The 20,186-nt window shown below is 41.1% G+C and overlaps 1 protein-coding gene across 7 annotated transcripts in view; it reads left to right on the top strand.

Moving 5' to 3' along the window:
• CADPS (calcium dependent secretion activator) overlaps positions 1–20,186 on the top strand; it is a 332,826-nt gene that overhangs the window by 166,017 nt on the left and 146,623 nt on the right. The gene's annotated exons all lie outside the window — the stretch shown is intronic.

Here is a 20,186-nt window from a genome sequence, read left to right as displayed (position 1 = left end):
AGATGTTTTGTCCAAAGAAAATAGTCTTTCTTGTCCTGTCTCTAGAGCAGAATATTATCTACAGGTTGAACTGTGTAATTAACAGTGCCTGTATTATATGAGTTCGTACATGATAAAGGTCGCTCATGAATACATTGTATGGGAGATTTTTCTGATTGAGGTTAGGCCAGCTGATTCCTTTCCAAAATAATATTTAAGGCCAGACTGTGACACCCTCACTCACAATGAGAGAGAGCTTCCTTACTCCATAAGCAGTTGATGTCAGTGGGGCCTCCTCTTAGCTACTGTGCTATTCATCCTGAATGTGGATATCAAAATCTGGCCTACAGTAAGGAGTCTGTACTGTTCGGTTTATACAGTCACTTTTTAGTTGGACGTGGTTGTTTTAGAGTAGTAGAATGTAACTCTTTCCATTTTGTTGCCACTGGGGACACACAGAATCTCTGCTCACAAATCCATCCACTCTAGGATTTTGCTGAATCAGTCAGATGTACACAGTTATAAACGGGTGAATCTCTGACACCCACCTAATTGTCGCTTTTGGAATCTACCCTTCTAACGGTGTACCCTGGCTGGTCAGTCTATGTAAAATTTTTCAAAGTCTCTAATTTAGGAGCGTATGTCCCACTTTCCAATGTGATTTAGGCACTTAGAAGCTATTAAAACCCAATGGGATTTAGGCTCATAGGGCCAGATTTTTAAAGGCATTTAAGTGCCTAAAGGGTGCAGATATGTGAATGGGGGGTTTCAGAATTAAAGTCAATAGGAGTTAGGTGCTTAGGCCTAAATTTTTAAAGGTCTTTAAGTGTTGGTGCCCTTATCATTGCAATGCCTAACTGATTTAGGAGCCTCATTTCTCATTTTCAAAAGGCATTTAGGCACTGAGGAGCCAAAATCCTATTGACAGTCAATGGGACTTTGGCTCCTAAATCACTTTAAGGAATGAGATTTGGGCTCCTAAATCAGTTGGGCATTGCAGCACTGAGTGCAGCGACACCTTAAGACCTTTAAAAATCCAGGCCCTACATGCTGACTAGACACCTCTTTGCATCCTTTGAAATAATCTACATCTAGCCACTCTCAAGCAATATGACCATCCCACACTCCTGCTGATGAAAATGCTTCCCTGTCCTGTGTTCTCTCTTTATCTCACATGCACTCGGATATATTAGCTAGACACATTCTTTAAAGTCCTTACTTATAAGTCAGTCCCTCTAGCCAGCCCCTTAATCATTTTTGAGGTGCCCAGAGCTGGGTGGGGAGTGCAATATCTTCTCTCAACCCCGGATTAGATACTACTGCACAGCCATCCTGGAACTAGAGTGCACGGGTTTGGCTTGCTTAGACTGGATTCCTTTTCTTCATTTCCCAGCACCTGATTTGCTTATTGCATTTTTTTTTTCATCTTTGCTGCTTTCTGAGTATTTTTCTCCCATTTCCTCCCTGTTTAGGGTTGTTATTCCTCAGATACATTACCTCACATCCACCCAGATTTAGTATCTTATTTCCTGCCCGTGTTTTCAGCCTCTCCAAGGACTTTACCGTACAGAGCCTTTGTTGGTATAGCTGTGCAGAGCCCCTTAGTGGTGACACAGTTTATGCCAACAGAAGGAGTTCTGCCAGCACAGCTATATCACCTCCTCAAGCAACACGAGCTAAATCAACAGAAGCACTCTTCTGTCTGCATAGTTGCTTCTACACTGTGGTGGGGGGAGGATTTACTCCTAGCTGACATAGCTGTGCTGGCAAAACTTTGCAGCGTAAGCTTTAGGACCTGATCCAAAGTCCCTGACGGAATCCCATTGACTTCAGTGGGCTTTGAATCAGGCCTGAAGTGCTGTTAGCTGGTTTTTTAGTCTCTGTACCTGAGATACACGACCCTCATCTGCAGATCTAATTAATGTTTTGCTTCCCGGTCTTCCATATTATTAATAAATATGTTAAATAAAAAGAAGCCTCGCAATAATCCCTGCTGAGCCGTAGCAGAGCTTTCCTACACACTTGAGAATTGCCATTTATCATTGTCCTTTGCGTACGGCCCGTCAGCCGTTTCAATATATGTGACAGTGCTCGTACCCAGGCCATTTTAAGTTAATTATGCCGGTAAAATTGGACAGGCGACATAGCAGTCATTTCACTGACGTACATCTGCTGCACTGCTCTATAGCTGTGGAACTTTTAAATGGGGTGGGAGAGATTTTGGGGATGTCAAGGCCGGGAGGGGGAGTTGAATGAATGGAAAATAGAAGTTGAAATAGTGAATTAAGCAGCTGCAGGGTAAAACAGAGTAAACCCTCCTTTTTGAAGGGCAGAAGAAAAAAAAATCATGAAATCAAGCTGATTTCGTTTGTCTTCTCACTTTTAGACATGATGTTGCTTTTAAAAATTGAAATTAAGACGGCTGGTTCGAAGAGTCAGCTCAAGCATGTGTACAAAAGTTATTTCTTTATTAAGCACTGCGTTACAACCTGGGCATATTCTTATTTAAAGTGGGATATTGTAATGAATGTTGCAGACTAGAATCGGGATATATACCCTAAGAGAAAGCATGTGTCAGAAGATCATTACAGGGCCTATCCCTTACAAAATTGTGAGTCCAGGACACATGCAGGAGGGGAATCCTGCGCCTGCCAATCTGTCCTCAGGGGGTGCCAAAGATTCTCCACTCTGCCTGTGAGGTCTTCTGGGAGAGGTGAGGAAGCACTGGCACAAGATACTGCAGGCAGCATCTGCAGCAACCCGTGCTGCCTCCAAACTCCAGAGCTGGGAACACAGGTAAAGAAGAAGCAGAAGATCCTTGGCTTTGGCAGCTCTCCAAGATCTATGGGAACCAAACTTTGCCAGTTTGGAAGAGTCTGGAGAAAGCTCTCTAAATGCAAACTCGTGCAGGGTTAGGGGTTACTGGGCCCTGAGATCACTGCAGTGACCAGACGAGCGGCATGGGCTACTGAATGGACCTCAGAGCTGGAAAGTAGGAACTCCTGAGTTGTAATCCACATCTGCTGCTGCTGTTCTAACTTGCTGTGTGGCCATGGGCAAGTCACATGCCGTTTCCCTGCCGTGGTTTCCTGCCCTGTAAAAGTGGGGTGATACTATATCTGCCCTTGCAGGAGGGCCATGAAGATTATTTAGTGGATGTTCATGCATCATTTGGAAAATATAAAGCCACTACAGGGGGCTAAGTAGTAGTAGTACTCTTCTTATTTTAGTTTGGACATTGGTAGTGGAACGACACCTGATTTGTTTCTCTGTTGGGCTTATAACCATGAAACAGTCTACTGCCAAACCAGGTTAGCAGTTGTTCATTAGCAGGACTGGAATTTCAGTGGTGTGAAACCAGTCATTTATTTACATTTCGTGAATGGGATTTTCCCTCTTTTCGGTGAGGAGGTCCTGTCATGGACTGCTGACTTGATGCATGGGTATGGAAACCCCCAAAACACCCAGCAAGCTATTCAGAACATGGTCTGGACAATCAGTATCAGCAGCCGTGCTCTAATCAGAAACAACATTTGTCTAGTTGAGTTTTATTTTCTTCCAGGAAATTTTTATCTGCGGTGGTGACAGGGTTTTATTAAAAAGATTTGGTGCAAGTGAATGCTGGGCGGTTATTCAGATGCGCGTTAAATAGGAACAGCATTGTACAGAATGTGGTAGCCACTGAAGCTGGTAAATGAACACAGACCAATTTTGTGAGATGCTTTTGACCTGAACTGGATAGATTTACATTTCCTCTAACTGAGCTTCTCCCCTAAATTGTAATATTGTAACCTTAAACATGAACGCAGAGCGCTTAAGGAACAGTGACATTTAAGTAGTATTAAATAATAGAGCCATTATTTTTCTTTTAAATATATAGTAGATGTTTGCAAACAATATTGCTATAAATTCTCTTTGAAGTCAGATGAAAAATATCTGCAGCAAAAGGCAGTCAAGAAATACACCTGAGAGCCATGTTGTTCAATCCTGGGTGTGCTGGATACAGCTCCTGCTGGTTTTAGGTTCATAGGAGAAACCATCTACAGCTGAATTTCGCCATCTAGTGGCTTAAAGACATTTTCTAATTGAATTCATCAGCAATCCTCTTCATAAACCTTTACTGTACCGTGTTCAATAAACAGCTAAATTGGAAGTGATTTATATACCAAGACACTGCAGTTTCTTTATTGTAAATGTCACTGTTTTTCAAAACTCATATAGAAAGTTGTCCCAGATATAGTGTACAACTAATGGTACATAGTCAGGACATGGTTAAAGATAAATGTAGCACAATCAAGTACAAATGAGGTCAAAGCTGCTATTATCCAGAAAGCCACAGTAGATATTAGGCTCCCTTCTCAAGAACGGCAACTCCTAGTATGAAAGAATCATTTGAGACTTTATTATATTCTCCATAAAGGTCATCATATATTTTCTGCAACACATACTTTGAGTATGCTAGAATCATATTTTATGTGACATTAGCTTAGATGATATCAATGAGTCGTCATGCTTCACCATGATTCAGACCTTGAGTAATCACTCTGGGTGATCTACGTAGATCTGGAGGTTATGCGTAATTTCCGCCATTACCAGGACAATTGTGATTCTTGGGATGTTTTCATGTTGTTGTCCAGATTTACCAATATATCAACTCATTTTAAAAAATAGTATATCTTCTTCTGCAATGGGGTGGATTGATCCCATGATTCAGCACTTGAAGAAAGATGGCTAACGCCGTCTCCGTGAGCAGAGGAATTATCGGCGTTGTTTGTTCTCAGCAGAAAAATTGCTACTTAGCTCAGCCATGAGCAGGCTTTCGTATTTGGAAAATGAGCAAAGGCAGGGAGCGTTTCGTATTATGGGATGATTCTCTGGAAGGCTGAGCAGGGGTGAAGAAAGAAACTGTGCTAGAATGGATTAGAAACAGTGCTTACTTCTTATCAGGGAAAGAGGTAACACCTGATTTTAACACCTGATTTTTGTTTCCCAGTTACGAAACAGGTTTTTTGTTTGTTTTTTTTCACACAAGCAGAGAGAGAAATGTTCATTTTGGTTTTAGATTCAAACCATCTTGCCATGTTGGTGGGTGAATGCAAGGTTCTCTCCTCTTTCCCATTGAAGAACCAGGCTTTCTTTTTTTCCATTGACCTGCTTTGGCCCCAGTTTGCCACCATAATTTCACATCAGGAAAGCGATCTTTCAGAACATTGTATAATAAAAATAAGGGCTGAGGGGTCATTCCCTTGGGTATTCATGGCAAAAGTCCCCTTTTTGACATGCAGAACCAGAAGATGGTTCAGAATGTCCCACAAAACCACCAAAAGAATAGAAATGGCCTGAAGTTCTGCCAAAGAGCTCACAAGGGCTGCAGTAAAAAGCTCCAGGCTATCTTATTTTTTAGTTAGAAGTTGAGGACTCAGCACTGCAAGAATAGGGCCTTGACTGTCATTTTTATGCTTGTATTTCTGTACAGCCCTTGATCTTGTTTCTTGTTTCATGGACTCTATTTAAAATAATGTCTTCTCTTAATTGACATGGTGTGCTGACCACGAAGGTGTGCTCTTTAAAATAATTCTGCTGTTTCCAGATGCATAGCCTAGTCAATGTCCTGACTCTATGTGTGTCTGTATTATAAAGTGCCAAAACTGATTTATTTTTTTATGTAAGGACTCATTCCACATGACTTGTGGTCTAAGTGAAATTGCATTTCACTGTGGTGTGCTATAGGTACCTCTGGAGGAAGTCTCTTGGATCAGTGTTTTTGTGGCCCAGATCCAGTCTGTTTTCTTGCAGACCCTCAATATGTCTTTTTAAAAAATTGAATTTCCTTATTGTCTTAATATTTTATATAAACCCAGGGAAATAAAATGGAAATCCATCCACAGTCCATGATAACTGCAAAACCATATTTTCCAGAAATCTTTGGGAAACCCAGAGAGACCTGATCGGTTTTTGTCATCCAGCGCTGTACATCTTGAGCTCCTACTTTGGGACATCCATTCATACACATTCATAGGGTCGCAGCTCCGTTTTTAGGGCTTAATCTAACCATTCGTGTTTCTCAAATGAGGCAGCCATGCAAAATAAAACAAGACATATCCAGTTGCAGCTACTACAGGCTTTAAAGTTTGGCACTTAGTAAATGTTTTATGACGTAGATGGCACATGGAAATTTACAAGCAATCATTTTCTCTAATGAAATTATCGTTTGCAGTTTAATGTAATTAAATTAATGACTACAATGCCCCGCATTTTCCTGATGACTGATATGCCAAGTAAATCAGCATTCATTGTATTTCAGTGAGCGTCTGCTGCATGTACTGCTGAGGGGCAGCTTGATGAAAATCCTGAAAATGATCTCTCTGGGCAAAAGTCTCTGGGCAAACAGACAACATTCTTGTGCACTTATCTGTAGTTATGAGTAAAAGTTTTTATATACTTAAAAGACATAAAACACTAGAGAACATTAGGTTCAAGTCTTACCTGGGGAGATGAGATGAGTGAGTTGAAGAAGTTGAAGCAAAACATGCTTTATTGGACAGAACATTCAGATCAAGCCTACAGAACTCACTGTAACAATGAACAAGAATGACCAGAGACGCAGAACAAGGGTTACAGTTCAGCAGGGTACTTAGACATGAGCCTAACATCAAGCACATAAGTAGCCACATTGAAATCAGTGGGATTAACCGCAGGCTCAAAAACCTTGATGAATTGGGAGTATTATGCAAAACTTATTTCCTGATTTTCCCTCAGTAAGTTCTTCTCACACGCACACAGACACATACAACACACTTACAAACATAAACTAACAGAAAGATATTCGAGCTATTTTCCCTATATAAATAGAGAGAAATTATTTGTAAATACGTAGGAAGTACTCAGATTCCAGGATGATATGTCATATAAGTGCCTAGAAAATATGGATTTTAGGAGGATGGAGGTTTAGGGCCATCCCCTTCTTCCCCCACTGAATTTGCCACATGAAGTTATTCTGCCTGACAGTGGAGAAGCAGGCCCATTACAGTTAGAATCAGGCTTCTAAGACAGAACCACAGTCCTCCGGTATGAACTTCAGTAAGAGAAGCAAGGATTGCCTACTGAGTCCATTTTTTGGGTTGCGTCAACATCTCCAGTGAAATGCCTTTGTCACAAAATATCATATATTGCAATGTATACTATTCTAGCCGATGGCGAATTTGCATAACACAGCTTAACTCTTAGCTCCATTAAAAGAACAATATTTTACCTCTGTGATTAGACTCCCAAGGGAGTGATTTAGTACAATAATAATAATTTCACCACTTTTTTATAACAAGCAAAACTAATTTTTTCAGTAGCCTGCACTATGGAATCCCACCAAAACAACAAGTCAAGGGGGTTTTCTCAGGCAGATCATTTTAATGACTCAACAGCTATAGCGAAAAGATTGAAAGTTTTGCTTCAGAAAAGGTAACAGCTTTCCATCCCGAAATGGCCCGTTTTGAATTGGCATGGCCTTTGATTGCTTGCAAGAATTTTCATCAAAATGCCTTCTAACTTTTGCAAGATTTCCAAGCGCGCTGCACTATACCTGTTCAAGGCCTGTTGAATTTTGCTCCAACCATGATCCTGTCTAGTGAAGGAATTTCCCACTAACTGAATTTGCTTCCACTCATAACTTACATTCTTTTTCCATGAAATATGAATATCAGTTGGTGATTTAAAAGTGATTCTGTGACCTGGGGAGGAAGGAAGGAAACGTGGGGAGAGCCAGTAGGACAGGCAGGCAGGCACACAGAATATTATCCAGTCACAAGGCAAAGCTCCTGGTCTGGTAGTAAACTCTAGGGACTGGCTGTTAAACTGACTCAGACTTAAGTCAAAATTGATGATTGACACTGAGCAAGGAGTCCAGGAGATTAATGCAAATCTGGTCAATATACAAGCCTTCCTCAACATGAAAGTGTTTATTTCTATTGTAAGCTCTGTAGGGCAGGAACAGTGTTTATATAGGTGTGTTTATATGGTGCCTTGCACAATGAATCTCCCATTTTGATTGGTCTCTAGGTGCTAGTGTAATACATAATAAGAACACCGCGGAAATGATCCCGTTTATGGGAACCGTTTGCTTATCTCTGATTTAAAGTAGATTTGGATTTTCTGATTATTACATTTCTTGTCTATTAACTGGCAAGTGAGTGGGGTGGGGGGGAAGAGAAAGAAAAGATATGTTCTCTTTTAAAGTCTGCTAGACTTGATTGTTGGGCCGGGGAACAATTCAGATTAATTCATGTGCCCACAGCTGGGCACCCAATAACCAGTGAAGACCAGGAATCAATCTCTTCAGTGCAGAGCTATTTATTGAAAAGCAGGTATCACAGATAAATAGAAAGGACTGTACAATGGCTCTCCTTAGTAAGTCTCAATTTCCCAAGCATAAACCCTCAGTAACTATGCTGGCCCCACATCGTATCCTGATTATCAAACAAAGCAGATACAGATACCAATTCTAGATGGAAATGGTTTCCTTCCTTCCTTTTGGTTCCTTTAGGTACTTGGTCCATTTTCTGAGTCCCCCATAGCAGGGTCTTGGCTACCCTAAGGTCCTCTGGTGGTTCTTCTTCTTCTTTAGTACCTAAACTGTTTAATGGTCCCTTGTGATAAGGTGTTGGCTACCCTGAGACTCTTTGGTTCCCTCTTCAGATGTTAATTGGGACCCTTTTGTATGTGGCATGTACTATTCCCCAGTACTTATGCCCTTTTCCCAAAGGAGTCACATGCTCTGCACTTATTTAGCATATCGTGATTATTTATTACTTGTTTTCTAATTAATTTTGGGAGGGACAACAGGGGTCGGCTGACATGTACATATTGTCACACATTCAGCCGGGCACCTGATGTTATGCTGTTCTACAGGGTTGGTTAGTCCCAGATTCACCATTACACACCCCGATGTGTACACACTAGGCAAACTGGGCCATTGGCTGGCCATGATCGTTGGTCAGTCACATCAGCACAGCTACACACACAGTGCCTGGATAAACACTCATGGCTTATGTCAGTGTCAACTGCAAGTTCTGTATTCTTAGTGATTTGCCATGTAATTTGTCTAATAAGAGACCTGACTCCCAGAATCCTTTAGCACTCCGACTTACCTAGACTTATGTCAACCACAGTGATTTACAGTCATTTAGTACCGTCCCAACAGTGATCACGTCTAATGTTTTTTAATGTCAATCCCATCTAAACCAAATCAATCTCTGCAGACCCTGCTGCTAGTTTATTGACAGACCTAGCGAGTTATCAAAGTTGATTCCTGGCACAGTGATATGATTCAGAGTTATTCATAGAAATCACAGGCTTCAACATAATGGCTAGATCACGTTACAAGAAGAACAGTGGGAGAAAGCATGCTGCTTTATATTAAATAGATATTGAGTAGACTGCCGCATACAGAAGTATATGAATGAAAGCATTGAATGCGTTCTCATGAGTATTCGTATCTTTGTTCTCTACTGTAAGGTCACAGGTTTCCTCTAGAGGAGCTTACAAACTAGAGGTGAATAGAAATGCTGACTAAATCAGGCTTTGTCAAGGGCATCTGAGGAAACCTTGGGCTAGGTAATGTAAGTGGCCTGTCATAGTGGTGGTAGGTTAAAGCTCCAGAGCAAAGGAACAGGGCAGTCAGCACATCCTGGACATCCTACTGCAGCACATTCTGCCTGCTGATTGCATGGCGTGGAATTAAGAGATGCCACAGGGTGCCCCTACTCCATCAAATGGGAGTCAGTCACTGTGTGAGTGGAGGGACGGGGGGAGTGGAGTCAATGGATGCCCCAGTGTGATGTAGGGATGTGACTAAGTCACTTTTTCTGGGATTGGGCCAGACGTTTCATACAACTCCAGACCAGGGCACACTGTTCACATTCCTAATTTTTCTAATCCAAGTACTTACCTTTTTACTAACCAATGTTTATTTTCCATAGTGATTTACTGATTTCACAGTAGCCTGAGCCCTTGAGGCATTTTCAGTGCTATTTTCAGTGCTATGCCATGTCGGTTTTTTTGCTTTTCGCGTATACAGAAATAAATTATTATGATTGTCGTTGTTTAATTTGTATCGTGGTAGCACCTACAGGGCATAATCAAGGGTTAGGGCCCCATTGTGCTCGTCACTTTACACATACAGCGCAAAAAGACAGCCCCTGCCCCAAAGAGTTTACAGCAGTGTTTCTTAACCTGGGGTTTTAGAGGGGTCGCAAGTGCAGAGCTGGTATTGGGGGTGGCAAGAAAGGCAATTGCCTGGAGCCACAGGGGCGCCATGAAACTAAGTTACATGCCTCAACCCCGTGGGGATGGGACTCAGTCTTCAGGGGTACAGTAGTTTGGAAAGGTTAAGAACCACTGGTTTACAGTGTAAGTATAGGACAAGCCACAACAGGTAGAAACAATAGACAGATAAGTCTAATGCCTTGTGCTTTCTTATTTAAATATATTAAGTTCCAGATTCGGTCAGGCACAAGGAAGAGCTGTGTATCAGCAAAATGCCTGTTTGCCAAGAGAACACCAGCATATTGCTGGAAATACCGCTCACGATATCTCCGTCTCTCTGAGCAGTCTCCCATCTATCATGAGTAATGACAGCAATCCACCATTCTGTACCGATGGGCATGGAGTGAGGTGTGGCACTCAAACTCTATCTGAAATGTCACAGTTCCTCAGGTGGGTCTGTCCGTCCTAGTTAAACGCTCACTGTTATCTGAGCGCAGCATGGAGAGTAAAAAGCCAGTGATAGTCAAGAACTGCCAATCCTTCCCTGCCTTTCAGCCGCTGCCCTTGGATCCGTCTCATTTAAATTTGGTAACTCTGATGACTTTGGCCACTTTGGGAATAATCAGGGCCAGTTCTCCTCTTGGATGAATGTACGCAGTCCCTGGAACTTGCATGCACGTATCAGCAACGCGTGCCCCGACCCTTACCATGAACTTGTCTATGTGCTGCTTTGGAAATAGATGTGCTGGCTATATCTAGATGGCAGCATTGCTTACTTGTGGTGTCTCTGCTGTAAAAGTTAAACCAAGGGCCCACAGTTTCCAAACTTGGATGCCTAAAGTGGCCCTTTATTGATATCATGCTGCGCATGTGGCCCACAATTGAGTATAGGCAACTAAATCCTATTTAATGCATAAAGATGTGGGCTGATTTTCAGATTCGCTGAGCACCCAACAGCTCCCATTGAAATCTCTGTGGAAGGGGAGATTCGGGTCTTAAATCTAGACACCCAAGTCTGAAACCAGTGGGCATAAGGTTTTTTTCACCCCTGTGGCAAATACGTATTTTTGACAGGATAACAGTTTGTTCTGGATTCATAAAAATGCGCTATAACAATGAGCTTTGTGGCAAGGGAATAGAATCGCAGAATTGATTGACTACGTGATATGTGTCGGGTTTTAAATGGTTTCTGAGGGTGGAGTCCAAAAGAATTAACTGTTTTAGCTATAGCTCGTTCAGCTATTAATAACTTTTCCTTGTAGCCACAAAATCATCATTCCTTCAGTCTCTGGACAGATGCTACTATCTTGCTAGTGGTCTGACGCTAATGTTATGAACATTAATCTAATACGCAGTGCACGTGAACTGTATGCTTAGAATGAATGCAAGTCTGATTTCAGTTACGTGAATTATCCCCTTATGCCGAACATCACTATGGCAACTAATGATTTTTTGTTTTGTTGACGTGGTTCTTTTCTGGGCTTTATTGAGCATGAATTTATATGTTACAGTGTTGTCAAAGGTTTGCTTTGTATGTTTGCTGACATTTAGAAAGGTTTATTCCCTTTGTGGCTAATGTTGTTCTCATGAAGGAAACCTAATGAAAATTACTGTTTGTATTTGGTTAGTAACATTTGCTGATAACATATGGTCTGGGAATGCCTGAGCAAATAGAGGCTTTTAACAGTAAACAGAGATATGAGTTCTATAAAGCAGATGCTGTGAAAATACAGAGCGGAAGGTTGGGGTTTTTTTCCTTACTTTTTTTCCACTTTCCCCCAAAGCACATTCGTCCATTGACTTCTAAGTTTCCCTGTTGATGACAGTGCATCATTTTTTTTTAATTTATTTTATTTTTTAACTAGGGAAAACAAAGAATGGTCTGTGATTTGAAGCTGCAAGCAGAAAAATAAGGCCGTTTCCTGCTACTCATGTTTAAAACATTTATTGAATTGCTGACAGATCTCACATGAGAAAGCTTAATACTTGGGGATGCTCTTGGAACTGTGGTGCTATAGATAATTTATTCCAAACCTCTGCTGCCCGACACTTTTGGCAATTTGATGCATCAACATCAAAGATTAAGTGTACTTACACTGGGTGGTATAGTGCCATCTAGTTGAGAAATTTCAGAGCAAACCCTACCAAGAAAATGACTCACTTAATCAGGACTGCATTGATAGTACAGAACTGAAAAAAGCAAAGTCATAGTAAATGATATTCTGAATGGAGAGGAGCAGAAAGCTGTTCTGCTTTGCGCACGAGATGGGGGATATTTATTATTCCTCCTGGTATCTTTCCAATGCAGAAAATATTGTTTGATGCTTGCAGTTGAGAAATATAAGATCTCAGGGCCAGATTCTCACTTGCTGTAAATTAGCATAGCTCCACTGATTTCAGACATTTGATTTCAATGGAGCTACACTGTGTGTTTGAAATAAATAAGGAAAGTGTGGTACTGTAAATATGATGCTTAATATCTGAATAGTTGAGTACATTGTAATATTTTATCAAAATTAAGATCTGATTAAATTAGAGCAGAACCACTGAGGATTTTGAATGAGTGATAAGTTGCAGCACTTGCTCCATTACTGCTGATGTGTTCCAAGTGATACAATATTTATTTTATCTCCTTTGACTGGTGAAATGCACCTATCCCAGGCACTGTCCTTTGTGTTTGGCTCCACATTTTAGAGGAGTGCTGAAGTGCAATTCATTTTTAGGATCTGATATTGTAATGTCTATAATTAGTGGTGCTAGGAAAAACGCTAGGAACCTCTAGACCAAGGTGGGCAAAAAATAGGTGGCTAAAGCTAGGCTGCTAGATCTATATTTAGTCACCTAAATAGGGGCCGGATTTTAGAAGTGCTGAGCACCCAACGATTTCCACCGACTTCAGCGGGAGTTGCTGAATGTTCAGCCCTTTTGAAAATCGGGTGACTTTGTAGGTGCTTACATAAGGACCTAGGAGCCTTAAGTAGATGAACCTATTTTTCGAAAGTCTAAACCCATCTGGAGTGTGTTCTGAAGGGTTTCCTGCTGCTCCCTGAATCTTCTGTGCTATTGTTTCACTGCCTCCATTTCCCTGATGAGCCTCTCCTGCATTTTCTGCTACTCCAGTGTGCCCCCTTCTTTCTCCCTGTGCTCGTCTTGTGCTCCTATAGCTCTGTCCTCTGCTGCCCAGTGCTTCTCTGTCCTTCCACTACCACTTCACTGGACTGCTGTAAGATTTCCCTTCCGTAACTCAGATGTCCTTTTTACTATTCATAAACATAGCTGAGGTCCTGGCGGGACCAAACCTTTAAATCCATGTGCTTTTTATGCTGCTGTACTGTTTAGTTCATTGCCTCTTTGAGGATGTCTGTGCTCACCTGTGCAGATGCTCATTTGGGGAATATTTTGCTTAGTCCATTCTGAAGGTTTCTCTCTGGGTTTATGGAGTTGTGCTCTGCTACTTAACGTCCCCCTAGTTAGTTCGTTATTTTGTTCCTGGAGACTTAAACTTCTGGCTTTGATTCTGATCTAAGCGACACCAGTGTAAATCAAAATAATTGCATGTAATTCAATGGAGTCACTGGCATAATTAAGCTCAGAATCCGGTCCTCCAAAGCAATTATGGTCCTTGGGATCTCTGGCAAGAAGACTGTTTGGTCAGGTGCCGGTGGCATAAAGGGAGGTAGCAGCTGACAATGGCCCTTCCATTGCTGCTCACCGGTCTTCACACATGGTGTAAGTCTCACAGGCGAACTCGCTTTGGAACTCACACATTCTACCAGCAGATCTTTCCACTATAGCTTTATGTAATGCCTTTGAAGATGCGTGATCTCCTAAGCTAGTGAAATGTAAAGCCTTTTGTAGTGACTTGTCAAGAGACTTTGCAAACCATACATAAAGATCATTGGACTCTTAACATGAAGAGTGAAAATGTAAACACTGTCTCAAACATTATAATTAAGGGAAATACCACTGTCTGGAAAAATCCAAAAATATCACTAGAACCATATCCAAATCTCAGAGCGGCAGGAGGGAATTGAGGTTCAGAGCCTATTGGCAAGATTCTTGCAATAAAATTTTATCTGGCCTAGTGGTGGAGTGGAGAGGAAACAGTGTCTCAGTCCTTAGTCAGAACTACCGGTGTTCATGGAACATCAGAAAATGCACCTGAACCAGCGTTACCTATGGCCCATCATTGTCTCTTTATCAGTGTGTTTTCTGCTTCATTGTTTCTCTTTTAAAATACCTTTTCCAGGGAGCATGAAACTTTCCCAGCATCTTTGAGCAACCCGACATCAGAGTCAGACATTACATTACACATTGCACAAACTTCAGTGTTTCCTTCTGGGATGTTGTAGATGGCTGTAAATGCATTTTTTTGTGATTTTAGTGAAGCCAAAAGATTCCAAGGAGCAAAACGTTTTCTTACTGAGCATTATTATTGTGGAAGCACCTGGGGGCCAACAGGATTGGGCCCCATTGCACTAGGATCCCATCTGCTCACGGGCCGGGGGCCAAAGCAGAGCATGAGATCTGTACAACCAATTTCTAGAAAACCCGTACTTCTCAGAGTTCTGATGAACTCAGATCTTTCCAGTGGGCCAGATGTTTTTCTGGCTTACTTTTGGAGCTTCATCTCAGAGATGCTTACCTCTTCCTTCCAGTCTTGATCCTGCAAAGGATTTTGTTATTTGCATCCCCAGTGTGATGCTTTTTCCCCCCATACCTGTTGATATGACCTAACTGTAGCCAGGTGATGCCCCACAGAGCTGAGCATAGAAGAGCCCTTTCTCTTTCTCACACATGCGCGCACACTCACACAGATCTCAGCCTTCCAGCACAGATGCAGGAAGAAAAGGTTGACCCACTTCTGTGTGCGTGTGTGTGTGAGTGAGTGTGTGTGGAGGAGCTCCCCGTCTCATGATTTTGGAGGCCTGACTCATAACTTTTGACTGCTTTGGGATTGGCAATTTTTTTTTCCCATGGTGGTTACCGTAGGAAGAGGTGTGTCAGCCCTATATAGAACATGAAGAAACTCGCAGTAAACTGCTATTAGAAATTATTTTTAAAATATTATAATATATTTAAAAAATAAAACAATTTAAAAACAAGGCACAAACTCGTGGGTCAGTTCTTTTTGTTCTGTGCCCTGACTGAATCTGTATTTGTTTATAGTCTCTATTCCAATCCCGCAAAGGAGTAATGTATGCATAGGAGTAACTTTGCTCGGTTATGTCAGTGGGGCTCCTCATCTGAGAAACGTTAGTCATAGACCTGTTTGAAGAATCAGGGTCTAAATCACCTAGAGTGGGAGTGCAGCTGTTGAACAGACTTTGTTTCACAAATTTCATTAGCCTGTGGTCTACCTAAATCAAAACTGAATTTTATGAGCGTTCTGAGAAACTTCAAAGCATATTCCTCTTGCTTGCCGAAGCCAAAATGCACTGCCATGTGCTAATGGGGAGAAGCAACCACTGTTAAGATTAGATTAGTATATTGATTTTGTTATTCAAAGGGACAAGGTCTTTGAGGCTCATATAAACAGACTGCTGTTCAGTTGGCCTATAGGGTTTTGTGAAGCGTAGTGAGCACGTGAAAAACATCAAAAGTTCCAGGTAGGATTAGCAAATGGTTGGTGCTTCTCCCCAGAGATCCATAGGTTGTGGTTGCTAATTAACTGAAGAGTGCAAAGGAATTCAGGAAAATGCCTGTATCAAAGACACACAAGCTGGATCTTGTCTTCACAATCATTAAGTAATCATACAACAAGGTTTTCATACTAAAGTAAGAGATTTAGGTCTTTTAGTGTTTCATTTAATAATAGGCCACGGTAGCTCATTCCAGGCCAGTACTGCCTAAAACTAACTGAGGCTCTCACTTCTATGAGCGTTAGTTTGTTCTATCGGATTATTCCATTTGTATTTGCATGACCGTGCCAGGAGTTTGGCTGGCATTTCAGCAATGATTTACGGACATGAGCCATTTCTGTGTCTCTTAACTGCAAAAGGCTGGGCTGGGGTCGTTGTTGTTGATAACCAAATGCACAGCTGCAGTCCTGGGAAAATGGAGAACATAGTGTGCCGGTCCACTGAAGGGCTGGGCTGTTGATCTGAAGTGTTTGTGTCAAGCACCAGCTGTTGAACTGCTTCCAGCTGATACAGCCCTGTTTCTTCCAGAAGGGTACGCTACAGAAAGGCTCAGATGCATCCTGGTGATTCACTGGCGTGGGCTGGAATGACTAGATGCAGCCGCAAGCTGTTTACTGTAGATTTGAGACTCAGGTGAACCAATCCTCTATTGGATCGCATGAACAATCAATCCTATCTCAGCGTGTCTCCTGTGGCTCGTGCCCAGTGTGCTGTAGCTTGCCGTCCCAGCTGAGATGTCAGCTAACTGTGCTTATGCCCCTCGTGAGATTTCAGGTGAATTCCAATAAGATCTCATGTTAAAAGGTACCCTTTCTTAATACTGACCCACAGGATATTCCTGGACCATTGACCCGCTTTGAGGTCCATGTTTTGTGCCAATAACCCATTAATACTTTTCACTGTTTGCTGCCTATTTTCTCAGTACAGGAAATAATTCTAAACGATACAGGTAAGTGCCTGCATCTGTGTTTCATGAGTAGATTTGTGAGGGTATGGAAAAACTTGACTGACATGAAAAATTCCTAAAAATACGTAGAGACTAATCAGACTAAGTACTTGGATATTTCATAGAAATAATAATTGTAGGCATAGCTCATTAATTAAGGTCGATCCATAATTCCCATTGTAAGACCTCGTCTTCAGTTGCTGTGGAGAAAATGCTATGTGATCACGTAATTAAAGACTGTATCCGAATGTATACATCCAAAGCTGATAGCAAAGAGTTACAAAAGGATCTCACTGAAATGGATGGTGGGGCAACAAAATGGCAGATGTTGATAAGTGCAAGATAATGGACACCGGACAAAATAATCAGTATACAAGCAAAATGATGTGGTCTAAATTATCTGGTACCACTCAAGAAGGATATCTTAGTCATTGTGTATAGTTCTCTGGAAATGTCCACTCAATGTGCAGCTGCAGTCAAAAAAGCTAACAATGTTAGGAACCACGTGGAAAGGACTAGATAATAAAACAGAATGTTTCATAATGCCACTATATAAATCTGTGGTACACCCACACCTTCAGTACCGTCTGCAGTTCTAGCCACCCCATCTCAAAAATGGTATAAAGAAGGGCAGCAAAAATTATTAGCGGTCTGGAACAGCTTCCCTACAAGGAGAGAGTAAAAAGACTGGGACTGTACAGCTTAGAAAAGAAACAACTAAAGGGCAGGATCTGACAGAGGTCTATAAAATCATGAATGGTGTGGAGAAAGTGAATAGGGAAATGTTATTTACTCCTTCACATAACACGATAGCTAGGGGTCACTTGAATAAATTAATAATAATAATTAATAAGGAAGAGCTATTTAGCCCTTCACATAACACAAGAACTAGGGGTCACCTAATGAACTCAATAGGCAGCAAGTTTACAACAAACAAAAGCAAGTATTTCTTCACACGACCTTAATTCTGGCATTTCCTAACTTATGAGTGCTTGACTCTGTAACCTTAATAGTGTTCTTTTAATGTCATTTGCGGATATAATTGTATATAGTCTTTCCAAAATGTTTCTAGATCCTCCTTTGGAATCAGTTATGCCACTATAGAATAGTGATAGAGGTGAAGAGATGAACAGATAGATTTCTCCTGTTTTAAAAATGATTTCTTGTAGAACAACTTTTCTTAGTAGACAAGCCCATTCCAGTTTCTCACTGGCAGCAATAGCAGCTCTGTATTTTGATGCAGTTTACAAAAGAATAAGTTCACCTATAACACCACAGCTCGTTTAGTTTACAATGGGAGCTCTTCTCAGGGCTCACTGATATCTTGACGTAGGTTGAAGCAGTTGGCTACTCAGTGTTGATGCATAAGAGAGAATATTTTAAAGTGACAAATATAATTTTCTAAAAAATATATCATTTTGTGCAGGGTCCCTAATACAGCAGAACTCTCTGGCAGCCAGACTGCCTCCATCAATTCTCCCAGGATCCACAACCTAGTTTCTGGAAAAGCCAAGTGTCTTCCTGGTAGTAGATTTGCAACTGAAATCCACCGTTGAGCAGGACCCAGAATAAGATGCGCAGCAATGAGTGATCTATGTAAAGCAGCACATACATTATGGCTGAAATCTCATAAAATACTACAACTCAGTTCTGAAAGTTGCAACCTTTATCTCCAACCTGGTTTAATCATGCTTCATCACTTACAAACTTACACAACTGTTAACATTTGTGTTACATCATGTATTATTTGCAGCAAGTTTTTGACCATCCAGCTGATGTGTTTATCTCTACTTCTTTGACTTTTTTGATCCAAGAAATGTAGCAGTTCTATAGTCATGAACCAGGCTACTACTCTTCTGCAAACGGAGTAGAGATATGAAAGTTTGAAATATCCCATAGGGCATGAAAGCTCTCAGAAAGAAAGAAATTTTCAGATTGTAAGCTTAAGGAAAGGCACTCCTCAAAACTCATCTATGTACATTAGTGACATCAGTTTATCCTACGATAACTGCATCATTCACAGGTCACCTCTGTAAGTTTTGGGAGGAGGATCATATCAATGCTCTGAAGACTGCAGATAGATGGGGTGTGTGTGTTATCCTAAGAAATCGCTTGCCTGGCAGTTTGGAAAATGCTACTATTCTAGGAGTTAAAGCACACGGTAAGGTATCATAGAAGATTAGGGTTGGAAGGGACCTCAGGAAGTCATCTAATCCAATCCCCTGCTCATAGCAGGACCAACCCCAACTAAATCATTGCAGCCAGGGCTTTGTCAAACCGCAGCTTAAAAACCTCTAAAGATGGAGATTCCACCACCTCCCTAGGTAACCCATTCTAGTGCCTCACCACCCTCCTAGTGAAAAAGTTTTTTCTAATATCCAACCTAGACCTCCCCCACTGCTAATTATCATCAAGGAAATAAACAATTTAGACCAACAGTCTTTTCTGATATGCCTAAATTTAGACCTACCATCTGTATTTTAGACTGAGTGCATACACATATTCACCTGCCATCCCTGAGCTCAGAGGAGATAAGGTATTCAGAAACACAGTCCAAGTATTCTGCTTCGCTCTCTAATATTATATATTTCATATTAATGATAGGAGGAAAACGTTTCGGTGAATTAAGAGCCAGTTAATATGGCTGAAACTAAACACATTCTGAAGTTCAAGATCTTTATCTACTTGGTGTTTAATTTTCCTGCCTTTGAACTTCCTGGTTTCTGCTGAAACTGGAAGCAGAAGGCTTTTCTTGCAATAATTTCAACCTGGATTGAGATAGACAGTACCAGCAAGTTCACAAGAAAGACCTGTTCATACAAAGTTTCCTGCCCAATGGACTTCCTAAAATGAACTTTGGGTAAGCATCCAGAGCCAAACATTTGAATGTTTTTCTTCAATGAACTTTTAAATCTTTTGAGATTTGCCAGTTTCAGTTCTTTGCCATCTGAGAGAATGGAGCAACATCATGGGGATTATAGTGCAAAGTGCATTTACATGCCAGCAAGCCTGAGGGAACATAAGAAAATTAATCCAAATTAACTAAAGGTGTGAATTTAAAATGGATTTGTTAAACCCCTGCATGGATACTCTTATTCAGAATTAAAGTGGCCTTAATTCGATTTATTTTAATTCACTTCCAAAATGAATTCTGAATTTAATTCTGAATAACAGTGCTCACACGGGAATTAAATGCAATTTAAGTAATCCACTTTAAAATATAATTCAGATTAATTTTTCTGAGTATCCCCATGTAGACAAGCCTTAAAAAACTCAGTCACCTGAGTCATCTTCCCAATAGGATATTTACTAATATTGTAGCCTCAGTTTCAGAAAATGGGTAGATTTTTCCAGAGAGAAAG

Source organism: Emydura macquarii, unplaced genomic scaffold (assembly GCF_026122565.2).
Source record: "Emydura macquarii macquarii isolate MOO-44397 ecotype Brisbane River unplaced genomic scaffold, CSIRO-AGI_Emac_v2 contig_71, whole genome shotgun sequence".
In the NCBI taxonomy this organism is placed as follows: Eukaryota; Metazoa; Chordata; order Testudines; family Chelidae; genus Emydura; species Emydura macquarii.
This window is presented reverse-complemented; position numbering and strand designations above follow the sequence as displayed.